The sequence below is a fragment of the Carcharodon carcharias genome, chromosome 1, assembly GCF_017639515.1.
Source record: "Carcharodon carcharias isolate sCarCar2 chromosome 1, sCarCar2.pri, whole genome shotgun sequence".
Lineage (NCBI taxonomy): Eukaryota > Metazoa > Chordata > Chondrichthyes > Lamniformes > Lamnidae > Carcharodon > Carcharodon carcharias.
In genome coordinates, this window is record NC_054467.1 from 95341869 (window position 1) to 95355963 (window position 14095).

Consider the following 14095-nt stretch of genomic DNA (forward strand, 5'->3'; position numbering starts at 1 on the left):
CTGCCATGTTAGCGCTGGGATGCCCTGCGGACGCCAGCGCTCTGATTGGTCCAGCGATTTACTCAAACACTCTCTCCACAAAGCGGAGCCTTCAAGAAAGTTTTAAGCACCAGCTCCGCAATAAAGATCTCTTTTACTAAATTAAATTTATTTTTTATTTTTAAAAAGGGCCCCGGGAATCACGATGAACCCAGTTAATTTGCAACAGGGCTGAGGAAAGATTGTGCGGGAAAGGGTGGCTTTGTAAACAGACTGTTCCATGTGAATGTTTAGAGGCGGAATGTAAAGCATTAATGTCAAAATACTCATTTTCTTTTTGTTTGTTGCTTCACACATCAAGAAGGTATGTTTGTTTACCACGAGAGTATGGGAGACCAAACTTTACTAGGTTTATAAAAGATAAAAGAGATCTCAACTTGTCTGTCACCTCATTGTGATAACATGAAATAAGAGTCAGAAATACACCCAAAAAGCCGAATCAGTCTCAAGGTACAAGAGTCAATCATTATGGGTTATATCACCAGCTAACCTAAGGATCAGTTTCCAGAGAACTTGCCCCCTCCTTGATGCCCCGCAATGTTTACACATCGCCCTTCAGCTCGATAAGTCTTAGCTGCAATTCCTCCGGATTGCAGACTGCAGATATGGCTGCCTGAGCTCGCAATGTTCTCCACAAACTCCCACAGGCTACAGTTGCAGCATGTCACCTGCACTAGTCCCCAGAGGAACAGGGCAGAGATTATTTTTTTTTTTTGCGACAGCTTGCATAACGTTTCCACCCTTACATAGCGTTGCTTTATGTATTTAATTAATTAGTCTATGAGTTCAATCATTAGTTTTTTACTTGATCTAGTTGAAGTCATAGGTAGAATAAATTAAATATTGACCTGTAACAGAAACAATGAAAATTATTGGAGGTAAAAACCAGCACCTGTTCCCCTCTGAATTTCCACTCATGCTAAAGGGGGGAGGCAATGGCGTAGTGGTATTGTCACTGGACAAGTAATGCTCTGTTTATGTAGTGGTATCATCACTGGACGAGTAATGTTTGAAGACCACCACAACAGACGGCAATAAAAAATCTGGATTTAGAGGTCTAACAATCATGAAACCATTGTTGATTGTTATAAAAACCCAAGGAAATCTGTCTGGCCTAAATGCACAATGTGGTTGTCTCTTCCATGCCCCCCTGACACTCAGCTGAAACAAAAAAAGGATCTCTACCCTGTTTCCCCTCCTCTAGGAGCTAGTGCCAAAAGTGGAAGAGCTGGCTCACAGACTAGACAAGATGAGACATAGCCATCCTCATGGAATCATACCTTACAGATAACATCCCAAACACCACCATCTCATTATCCCACCAGCAGGACAGTAGTTAGTGCAGTAAGCCTACCTGAGCATAGTCCAGCCACGTATCAAAGAATCAGGAAGAGGACTCAGGACAGGACAGAGATAGGAGGCGCTGGGGTAGAAGGGGAGCCACACAGACAGGCAGGCTAGTGGTGCCGAAACCACACAGGGAGGCCAGACCACTACCCAAAATAGGAGGCAGAGCTGTGCTGGCAGGCTACAGTTTGAAATATAACCATAACCAAAGCCACACAGGAAAGCTAGACCCCAGTTAAGAGGAGGTGGAGCCGTGCTGGCAGGCTATGGTTTGAAATAAACCCTAGCCGAAGCCGCGCAGGGAGGCCAGACCCCAGTGAAATAAGTGAAACCGTATATTCCGCAAGTAACTAAGTTGCTAGGGCCGCACAAATGTACCGCGCAGAGATAGACAGGAATAAGAACAGAGGGCCATCAGGGAAACAGAATAGTGCTATGGAACTCAACTGGGGAATCGCGGACTCCATTACGAGGTTCATAGCGGAACAACAGTCAAGATTAAGCAGAAAGGGGGGGTGGAATCCACAGGGAACCCTTGGGGAACAAAAAGTGTTAGGTAGAACAGAAAAAGGATAAGGAAAAGAAAGGGGTGATGGTTATTATTACCTTGTATAATTGATCTAAGTTACAAGAACTGCTTGTGCTGAAGAGAGAAAGAGAGAAAAGTGGGGTACCCCTAGGGAGTTAATAAGCACTGACGGGCAGGAGCAGGGGAAATGTGAGCTTTCATCGTTTGATGGTCCCTATAGGTGGAGCCTTCAAGATCCCTTTATTTCCCCCATTGCTATTTGAAGTTTCGTTTAGAATATGAGAGTTTTAAGTCGTTAAGTTAAGGATACAAGAATATAAATACAAACCTCTAAATATGTGTTTGTTTGTGTGCAAGGAAGCATTTGTATGTGAGCTTTAATGTGTTTTCTTCCATAAATTGTCATTTGTGTGTGTGTAGTTCAGCACTTTAAGGTTGAAAGCCCCATGTTAGATTAAAGGAAAAGTATACTAAAACATTCCAAAGTTTTGAGTATTAGGTTTGAGTTGAGCTTTCTGGCAAAAAAATAATCGCAATTTGAAGGTATCACAAAGCTAAACAGGGTTAGATGAACCATACTTTGTACCACCCACTTGCAGACTAGAATCACCAGCCTCCAAGTGGATTGAGGTTGATACATATGAGTTGCATTAACTCATGAGTTAGTATTCTAAAATTCTGAGGAAAAAAAATAACCTGAAATTCAAAAGGATTCTAGGAAAACCCAAAGACATAATCACATGGTCTAGGTGGTTCCAATGGATAAAAAGGGGTTTATTTTGAAGAGATGAATTAAATATGAAAGGAAATCTGCATCCCAACAGCACTGTAATTTGAATTTGAGACCATCTTGAGATGTAAAGTGCAGTGTAATTTAACAGATTACTTTGAATAACGAGGATGCTATCCAAAAGCAAAGAATATGTCAATAAACATATGGGACTTATAACTTGGATACAAATCAATACACATTAAAAAGAGGTAGTTTTAAATTTGATAGCATAAATTTCTTACAAAGTTTAAAATCTTGAGGTTTGGTTCATGATAAAGTTCTCAAAAGGGAATTTTCATTTTAAAAGGTTTGACAACAGTTGGCACTAATTCAAATGCTGCAAGCTTTTGTATTTGTAAATCTGTTCCCAAAATATGAAGCTAAGCTCAAGACCTTGACAAAGTTTGGCAGAAATCCAATTTTTGGTCGAATTAATGAATCTGGGATAATTCTAAAAGAAACGGGTCAGACACAATTTAGTGGGTTACTTTTGAGACAATAAAATGTTGTTTGAGAAGAAGATAAGGAATGTGTCAATTCCTGAATTCTGTTTTTAAAACTGTTATGAGAATATTTTATTTATTTTAAAGTCTCTGCAGGCAACCTGAACAAGATAAGATGGTAGCTATTGCATGTGTAAAATGTTATGAGGCAAATAGGAGAAAGAGTTAGGGAAAGAGGACACAATATACAAACATTTTTTAAGGGAAGTGAATTTGATAATCTGGCCATCAGATGAGACATTGGAAACGCACAGGAGGAGATAAGCAAGGATCTAGAGACAGAGATCCTCATTGACATGGAATAGTTAATATGGCCTAAAGAGCAAGGAAACATTTTAAATGATCAAGACAATAGAGAAACTGACATCAAGAGAATCTTAGGATGATCATAGTCAGAGGGAAAAAAAAACTTAGAGGTAAAACTATGTGGAACCTGTAGTTCAGGAATTGAAATGTATGGAGAAATAATACCTAACAACAATTTACCACAAGGTGATACAGGTAAAGGGAAAGCTGAAAAAAAGCTAAATAGATGTATTACTGATTGTATTAATGTTCCTGCAAGCTACAAAAAGTAAGACCACAGGATTAACACTATGATGACAGACAGAGTTAAGCAGCTCTCAGAGAGAACTGTCACTGGAAGTGAAGATACTGAGTCATTGAAGGATAGGATAAGAAGGTGCATTGTAGAGTTGTGTCGGCAGTTTAAGGAATTAAAGTCCGACATGGGACAGCAGCAATAGAGTGTAGACTAGAAGGAGTGGAGGGTGCCTATCCAGATGGATTCAGATCAGGGAACTAACTCATTTCACAAGAAGAGTCATTGAAGAAATGTACACATTTAAATATAAACAGAAATTCCACATTCTCTACCAGCCACAGAGCTCAGGGATGGTGGAAAGGATGAACTGAACTTTAAAAAAAAACATCAATCACAAAAGCAATTCAAGAGACAGGGAACAGCCCAATATTCTATTGCGCCTTAGGGCTACCCCAAGCAGGACTACCGGGTTCACCCCATTTGAACTAATAACAGGGAGAGCAATGCAGCTACCTGAGGGAATCATAGTAGGAGTGGGAGATGTAGGACCACTAAAAGGAAGGATGCAAGACTATGTGAGGGAAATAAGTAAGCAACTGCATGAGTTAAGGAAGGAAGTCAGAGACCAACAGGTGATAGTCAAGGTGAGCTCAGAGTGAACAGGCATGGACCATACGAGATAATTATGAGAGGTGATACATGTGCACTTGTTAATATGAAAATGGGAAGGAAATGGAGGCATTACGCACAGTTAAAGATACATGACAATTGACCAAGCGGTATCCTGGAGAACGGGAGGCAATGTTAATGTCTCCACAGATCTATGATCTTGGTCGTGGGCATATCAGTGCTGGCAACAAGGTCGGGGATAATCACTGCTCATCCCGCACCGCAGGAGGAACTTTGGTACAGCATGGACAGTGCCAAATGCAACATGCAACGGGGAACGATACAAGTAACAGTAGGAGAACAAGTGCTTTTGAAAGGGTTTGCTTCAGATCGGGCGTGGGAGGTCCACCCAAAAGAGAAGGTTAGTACCACTACCCAGCCACCTCCTACATCTACTTCCACAGTCCGAGTAGAGATAATTGAAGCCTTTCAAACCACACCGACTGACCCACTTTGTCCAACTATGCATCCAGGACCGACGAATGGTTTGGTACTGGTTAATCAGAAGTTTTGATGCTGCCACGATATTCAATACAGGGACATCAATAGTTAATTCCATCGATCTAAAAACTGATGCTGAAGGATTTACATTGGCTAAACTAGCCAGCCAATCACAAGAAGTATTGCTTTACATCCTGCCGACTACGCCAAACTGTTGTGGTCACTTTGACAAACGGACCACAGGAGTCTCGGGTACAGGTCACGATCGTTTATTCGAGCAATTGCAAGGAGAGAACCATCCCAATGCAGCTTGAGATAGCATTCTGCTAAATTACAAGTGTTCAACATATTTATACATTATTGGTCACATACAAGAACAGTTTCCAGATTCCGATCTTGTCAACATATAGGTTTACATTAAACAGACATCTCTGGTAACAGGTACATGCATTGTATGTCCCTATTTTCACCCAAGCAGAGACCTTCCCTCCCATCTAAGCGGGGACCATCTGTCCTTCCCCTATTTGTTGAAGAGCACACTTAATCTTGGTTGTTTTCCAACCTAAGCCTCCAGTCTAACTCCCAGGACCTTGCTGGTGATTGCAAACCCTGAGGGTGTACAAAGTTTGAGAGTGTATAAGGTTCATCTGGTTTAACTGTTTAATTGTTGATTTACTGGTTTGCGTGATCTGCCTGTAGCTTTTAATTTAAGTAATTCATTCCCTTATAATGAATTCTCCCTTACCATAAATTCTCATTTACTTTCTTCCCCCTAACAGGCACAATGGTATACAGTGGGGAGGGAGTCCTCAACATTGATTCCAGACCCCATGAAGTCAAACAAGGGCAAGGAAACCTTGTGCTGATTACCACGTACCGCCCTCCCTCAAGTGATGAATCAGTGCTTCTCCATGTTGAATCCCACCTGGAGGAAGCACAAGGGTGCAGAATGTATTGTGGGTGGGGGACTTCAATGTCCATCACCAAGAATGGTGCGGTAGCACCATTGCTGGCTGAGTCCTAAATGACATAGCTGCTAGTCTGGGCCTGCTGCAGGTGGTGAGGGAAAAACATAATTCATCCTCACCAACCTCCCTGCTGCAGATGCATCTGCATCGGTAGAAGTGACCACCGTGCTGTCAGTGTGGAGACAAAGTCCCCGTCTTCACATTGAAGATAACCTCCATCGTGTTGTGTGGCACTACCACCATGCTAAATGGGATAGATTTTGAACAGATCTAGTAACTCAAGACTGGGCATCCATGAGGTGCTGTGGGCCATCAGCAGCAGCAGAATTGTACTCAAACGCATTCTGTAACCTCATGGTCCAGCATATGCCCTACTCTGCCACTATCATTAAGCCAGGGGATCAACCCAGGTTCAATGAAGAGTGCAGGAGGGCCTGCCAGGAGCAGCACCAGGCATACCTAAGCTATAACACAGGTCTACTTGTGTGCCAAACAGCATAAGCAACAAGTGATAGACAGAGCTAAGCGGTCCCACAACCAACAAATCAATTCTAAGGTCTGCATTCCTGTCACATCCAGTCGTGAATGATGTTGGACAATTAAACAACTCACTGGAGGAGGAGGCTCCACAAATATCACCATCCTCAATGATGGAGGAGCCCAGCACAGCAGTGCAAAAGATAAGGCTGAAGCATTCACAAAAATCTTCAGCCAGAAGTGCCGAGTGGATGAACCATCTCGGCCTCCTCCGGAGGTCCCCAGCATCACAGATGCCAGTTTTCAGCCAATTTATTTCCCTCCACGTGATATCAAGAAATGGCTGAAGGCAATGGATACTGCAAAGGCTATGGGCCCTGACAATATTCCGGCACTAGTACTGAAGACTTGTGCTCCAGAACTTGCCGTGCCCCTAGCCAAGCTGTTCCAATACAGCTACAGCACTGGCATCTACCCAGCTTTGTGGAAAACTTCCCAGGTATGTCTTCTATAAAAAAAGCAGGACAAATCCAACCCGGCCAATTACCGCCCCATCAGTTTATTTTCCATCGTCAGTAAAGTAATGGAAGGGGTCATCAACAGTGCTATCAAGCGGCACTTGCTTAGTAATAACCTGCTTACTGATGCCCAGTTTGGGTCCTGCCAGGGCAACTCAGCTCCTGACTTCATTACAGACTTGGTTCAGACATGAACAAAAAAGCTGAACTCCCAAGGTGAGGGGAGAGTGACTTGACATCAAGGCAGCATTTGATTGAGTGTGGCATCAAGGGGCCCTAGCAAAACTGGGGTCAATGGGAATCAGGGGGAAAACTCTCCACTGGTTGGAGTCATATCTAGAACAAAGCAGGATGGTTATGGTAGTTGGAGTTCAGTCATCTGAGCTCCAGGCCATCACTGCAGGAGTTCCTCAGGGTAGTGTCCTCGGCCCAGCCATCTTCAGCTGCTTCATCAATGACCTTCCTTCCATCATAAGGTCAGAAGTGAGGAAGTTCGCTGATGATTGCACAATGTTCAGTACTATTCGTGACTCCTCAGATACTGAAGCAATCACGTCTCATCTGGACCTTGGTTTCTCTTTGGCTTTTGTATCCTGAAACCTTTTGTTAGCTAATCTCGCTTGCCCGCCACCTGATCACAGACCTTCTCTTCTGTTCTTCCTGCTCCCTGCTTCCTTGCTGGGAGTCAGAGTGAAGCAGACCTGCAGAAGACAGTTGGGAGCTGAGGAAAGCCTATAAAAACAGACCGGGGATTGCAGAGCGGCCTATCTTACCGGGAGTCGGAGCAGAGCGGACATGCAGGAAACAGTCGGGAGCTGAGGAGCGCCTGTAAAAACAGACCGGGGATTGCAGAGTGGCCTACCTCACTGGGAGTCAGAGCACAGCAGACACGCAGGAGACAGTTGGGAGCTGAAGAGCACCTGTAAAGACAGATCTATAAATAAAAAGAACTAAAACTTTAAAATAATAAACCAAAATTTAAGAACTTTAAAATTAAAGTCAAACAATAAAGATTTAAATGGCAATAAAAATAAAGCACTCTAAACAAACATCTAAACACACACCTTGTTGTTAAGAAGCGTAAAACTTTTAGTTGTCAGTGTCAGTTGTCAATAAACACAGTAAATTGTAGAATACGTAGGAAGAAAGTAATTAAAGTAAATTAACTAAATAATATGAGTTAGAATCGTGGGACAGGTGTTGTGTTGCAGCTGTGAGATGTGGGATAATTTTGGACATCAAGGTGATCCACGACAAATACATCTGCAGGAAGTGTAAGCAGCTTGAGGAATTCCAGATTAGGATTACTGACCTGGAATCCGAAATGCAGACACTGGAGGGGGAGAAATACCTGGATACTTTGTTCCAGAAGACATTCACACCTCTTAGAAGAGGGTCATTTGTTTTGGGAGGGACAGAAGTATGTGATTGTCAGTGAGGCAGGTAATGGGACTGAGCAGACAATAGGGGAGAAGTCTAAGGCTTTGCCGTTGTCAAACAGTTTTGAGGTGCTCACAACCTGTGTGGATGAAAGCAAAGTCTGCAAGGTGGAAGAACTGGCTGGCCATGTCACAGGAAGCTGTTCAAGCAGGAGGGGGAGAACAATAAGGAATGTGGTGGTAGTAGTGGATAGTATAGTGAGGAGGATCGACACTGTTCTCTGCAGCAAAGAGTGAGAGTCCAGATGGCTATGTTGCCTGTCTGGTGCCAGGGTTTGGGACATCTGCTCAGGGCTGGAGAGGAACTTGCAGTAGGGGAAGGAGGATCAAGTTGTTGTGATCCATGTATGTACTAATGACATAGATAGAACTAGGAAAGAGGTTCTGCAAAGTCAGCGTGAGGAACTAGGTACCAAATTAAGAAGCAGAACCTCAAAGTTTCTCTGGATTAGAGAGACAAATGCATGGCTCAAAGACTGGTGAGGGAGAAGTGGGGTCCCGTTTGTGGGCACTGGTATCACTACTGGGGAAAGTAGGGGCTGTACTGTTGGGGCGGTTTACACATGAACAGTGCTGGGATGAGTGACCTCACAAATTACATAACTAGGGAAGTAGAGAGAGCTTTAAACTAAACAAGAGAGGTGAGGGATCAAGCTTGGGTGAAGATAGCAATTCAAGAGACAAGAGAGCAAAATAGTAATATGAGAAACGAGGGGCAGAGTGAAAAAATCTAAGAATACATCAACAGTCAACACTAGATGTTACAAAGGTAACAAAAAGACAAAACTGACGGCTCTCTATCTGAATGCATGTAGCATTCATAATAAAGTAAATGAATTGAAGACCCACATTGAAGTAAATAAATATGATCTGTTAGCAATTATGGAGATGTGGCTGCAGGACGACAAAGGCTGGGTCCTTAATATTGAAGGGGACGTGACATTCAAGAATAGTGGGGGATATGCCAGGCCATGAGTTTACAGATTGTGTTCGAATATAATCCTGCTGCTGCTGATGGCCCATTACGCCTCATGGATGCCCATTCTTGAGTTGCTAGTTCTGTTCAAAATCTACCCCATTTAGCATGGTGATAATGCCACAAACATGATGGAGGGTATCCTCAATGTGAAGCCAAGACTTCGTCTCCACGACGACTGTGTGATGGTCACTCCTACTGACGCTGTCATGGACAGATGCATCTGCGGCAGGTAGGTTGGTGAGGATGAGGTCAAGTATGTGTTTCCCTCTTGTATGTCTCCTCACCACCTGTCACAGGCCCAGTCTGGCAGCTATATCCTTTAGGATTCAGCCAGCTTGGTCAGTAGCAGTGCTACTGAGCCACTCTTGGTGGTGGACATTGAAGCCACCCATCAGCAAACATCCCCACTTCTGATGGAAGGAAAGTCATTGATGAAGCAGCTGAAGATGGTTGTCTCAAGGACATTACCCTGAGGAACTCCTGCAGTGATGCCTGACATCCAACAACCACAACTATCTTCCCTTGTGCTAGATATGAGTCCAAACAGCAGAGAGTTTTCCTCCTGATTCCAGTTTTGGTAGGGCTCCTTGATGCCACATCTTGTCAAATGCTACCTTGATGTCAAGGGCAGTCACTCTCACCTCAGGAGTTCAGCTCTTTTGTCCATATTTGAACCAAGGCTGTTTTGAGGTCAGGAGCTGAGTGGCCCCGGCAGAACCCAAACCGGGCATCAGCGATCAGGTTATTGCTAAGCAAGTGCTGCTTAATAGCCCCTTCCATTTCTAATGATCGAGAGTATTCTGTTGAGGTGGTAATTGCTCAGGTTGGATTTGTCCTGCTTTTTGTGTAACCAGACATATCTGGGCAATTTTCCATGTGTATACCAGAGTACATTCTGCAGCCTTAGCGCTTCCTGCAAGTGGTGTTTAACATTGAGAAGCACTGATTCATCAGCTGAGGGAGGGCAATGACATGGTAATCAGCAGGAGGTTTCCTTGCCCATGTTTGGCCTGATGCCATGAGACTTCATCGGTTAATGTTGAGGACACACAGGTCAACTCCCACATGCCTGTATACCTCTGTGCCATGACCTCTGCTGGGTCTGTTTTGCCAGTGGCACAGGACATACCCAGAGATAGTGATGCCTGAGACATTATCTGTCAGCTTATGATGATTCCACAAGGATGACAATGTCAGGCTGTTGCTGGACTAGTCTGTGAGACAGCTCTCCCAATTTTGGCACTAGTCCTCAAATGGTAGTCAGGAGGACGTTGGAGGGTCGACAGGGCTGAGATTGCCATTATCATTTCCAGTGCCTAGGTCGATGCCAGGATTCATTCCTTTTTTGTGACTTTGTAACAACTGAGTGGCCCAAGGACGACAGATTTCCTTCCCTAAAGGGCATTCTCATGCCCAGATGTGTTTTTACAACAATCAGTGGTTTCATGGTCATCATTAGATTTAATTCTGGATTTTTATTGAATTTAAGTTGCACCATCTGCCATGGCAGGATTCGAACCCTGTTCCCCAGAGTATTACCCTGTATATCTCTGAATTACTAATGCAGTGACAATACCACTATGCCATCACCTCCCCTTACTTACCTGATAGCTTCATGGGGCTCCCTGCTCACCTGCAAACCAGCCCAGATCAAACCTGGATGTGAATGGTATCATGTTGGGGATTTATCTCCAAGCACACGCCTATGCCTAACTTTCCTTGGTAGGTGAAATTCTGTCCATTAACTCTAATTTTTTTTCCATAGATTCTGCCTGATCTAATGAGTGTTTCCACTTCTTTCCATGTTATTGTAGCATCTAAAGTTTGATTCAGGTGTTGGGTAAATTATGTTGCAAATCAAGATATTAAATGCATTTGTTCTTTTCCTTGACAATTTGAACCCAATCCTCACAGATCATCAACTTTTGCTTTTAAGGCAAACAATTGCAAAAAAAACAAGAGCTTGGTCTGTTTAACGTACCATTTTCATGGATTTATGTAAGTGAGAAAATTCAATCATGTACTGTTGCTTTGCATGTAAGAGTTTAAGTGAATTTATAGCTGACCACCTCTATACTTGATGGCTGGTTTTCTTACAAAATTAAAAGTTGAATAAATATTACATTCTTTAAGTCCCCAAAATTGACCAGAAGGGCTCTGAGGAGATTTAATTAAATTATTTTAAGTGGTTAACACAAACTAGTTTTGACACATTCTAATTGTATATTATATTTGTGTCATTTGGCTCTTATCACCAAGTGAAAATGTGATATTAATCGTAACTTACAGAGTGACTGATAATTTTTGAGTGTGTATTCTGTTATAACTATCAAACTCAGGTTATGCATAATCAATATCGTAAGTCTAGTCATCCAAAACATCAAAGTCCTTGCTGAATGCTAGTAAACATTTAAAGGAAGAAGTAAAGATTTACATTTGTGTAGCACTTTTCAAGGCCACAACATGTTCCAAAGATCTTTACAGCCAAAGAAGCACTTTTAATATGTAATACAAAAACAGAATTACCTGGAAAAACTCAGCAGGTCTGGCAGCATCGGCGGAGAAGAAAAGAGTTGACGTTTCGAGTCCTCATGACCCTTCGACAGAACTTGAGTTCGAGTCCAGGAAAGAGCTGAAATATAAGCTGGTTTAAGGTGTGTGTGTGGGGGGCGGAGAGATAGAGAGACAGAGAGGTGGAGGGGGTTGGTGTGGTTGTAGCGACAAACAAGCAGTGATAGAAGCAGAATATCAAAAGATGTCAACAACAATAGTACAATAGAACACATAGGTGTTAAAGATAAAGTTGGTGATATTATCTAAACGAATGTGCTAATTAAGAATGGATGGTAGGGCACTCAAGGTATAGCTCTAGTGGGTTTTTTTTTTTTATTTTATATAATGGAAATAGGTGGGAAAAGGAAAATCTTTATAATTTATTGGGAAAAAAAAAGAGAAGGGGGAAACAGAAAGGGGGTGGGGATGGGGGAGGGGACTGTTTCCCCCTTCTCTTTTTTTTTCCCAATAAATTATAAAGATTTTCCTTTTCCCACCTATTTCCATTATATAAAATAAAAAAAAAAACCCACTAGAGCTATACCTTGAGTGCCCTACCATCCATTCTTAATTAGCACATTCGTTTAGATAATATCACCAACTTTATCTTTAACACCTATGTGTTCTATTGTATTGTTGTTGACATCTTTTGATATTCTGCTTCTATCACTGCTTGTTTGTCGCTACAACCACACCAACCCCCTCCACCTCTCTGTCTCTCTATCTCTCCGCCCCCCACACACACACCTTAAACCAGCTTATATTTCAGCTCTTTCCTGGACTCGAACTCAAGTTCTGTCGAAGGGTCATGAGGACTCGAAACGTCAACTCTTTTCTTCTCCGCCGATGCTGCCAGACCTGCTGAGTTTTTCCAGGTAATTCTGTTTTTGTTTTGGATTTCCAGCATCCGCAGTTTTTTTGTTTTTAATATGTAATCGTTGTTGTAATGTAGAAAACATGGCAGCCAATTTGCATTCGGCAAACTCCGAAAGACATAACGAGGACGCTGATCAGATAAACTGTTTTTGTGATATTGATTGAAGGATCAATATTGGACAGGATACCAGGGATAATTTTCCATGTACTTCTTCAAAATATTGTAATGAGATATTTTGCATCCAACTGAGAGGGCAGATAGTGCCTCAGTTTAATGCCTCATCCAAAAGATAGTACTTCCAATAGTGCCATACCCTGTAAGTATTGCACGGGATTCAGCTTTTACTTTTGTGGCTCAAGCCTTGGAATGGGACTTGAACCTCTGATTTAGGGGCAAGTGCTTCAACTGAGCCATGGCTGACACTCAATCCAGAATTTCAAAACAGACAAAATGGCCTCACTCAAAGCTCTATTGCCATGTTTTAACTCCCGCCAACTTCATGCGCCCATCACCTATGGGATCAATAACTTATATTATTGTCTCCCTCTTCATCAACATATCAATTTAAAAAATTTCATCTTTGCGTTCAAACCCCTCTATTGCCTTACCCTTCCCCATCCCTGTGCCTTCCTTCCATCCTAGAAGCATCAAGAATTCTGCATTCTTCCAACTATTGGCTCCTAGGATCATTGGCCAGGATTTTTCGCTGAGCAGGCAGGCATGCGCCCTGACATCATTGCGCACTCGCGCAATATTTCGGTTGGCGGGCGCGCTGCCAACTCGTATGCGTGCCTGCTGACAATTATAAGGCCTATTAAGATCATTAACAATCCAATTTGATTAAGATTTTTCATGGCTCGTCCAACCTTATGGTTGGCGGGCAGGCGACAAGGCCAGGCGGCCTTTGCATTTTTTGCGAAACCTCATCCACAGGCGAGATGAGGTTTCGATCCGTCATTAAAAAATATTTCATCCTAATTTCTAACATGACTTTTTTTTAAAATTATTTTTATTTTGAAAATGGTTCATCTCCCTGAGGCAGTTCTGTGCCTCAGGGAGCTTCGCCAGTGCGCACCCGCGCGCATGCGCGAAGTTTGCTCTCGCCTTCCTCCCCTCTCCCACACAGGCACCACTGAGTGCTGCCACGTGCGTTTCACACTGGGTGGACCTTAATTGGTCCGACAGCATGAAATTGCAGTCTGGCCCCAATCACGGGTGGCTTCCCGACCTGCCCAACGAGGGCAAAATTCTGCCCATTGAATCATAGAATCACGCAGCACAGAAAGTGGCCATATCACCCATCGTGTCTATGCCAGCTCTTTGAAAAGCTATCCAATTAGTCCCACTCCTCTGATCTTTCCAAATAGCTGTGTCACTATTTCCTTTTCAAGCATATGTTTGATTTCTCTTTGAAGTATGCTGTTGAATCTTCTTCCATTG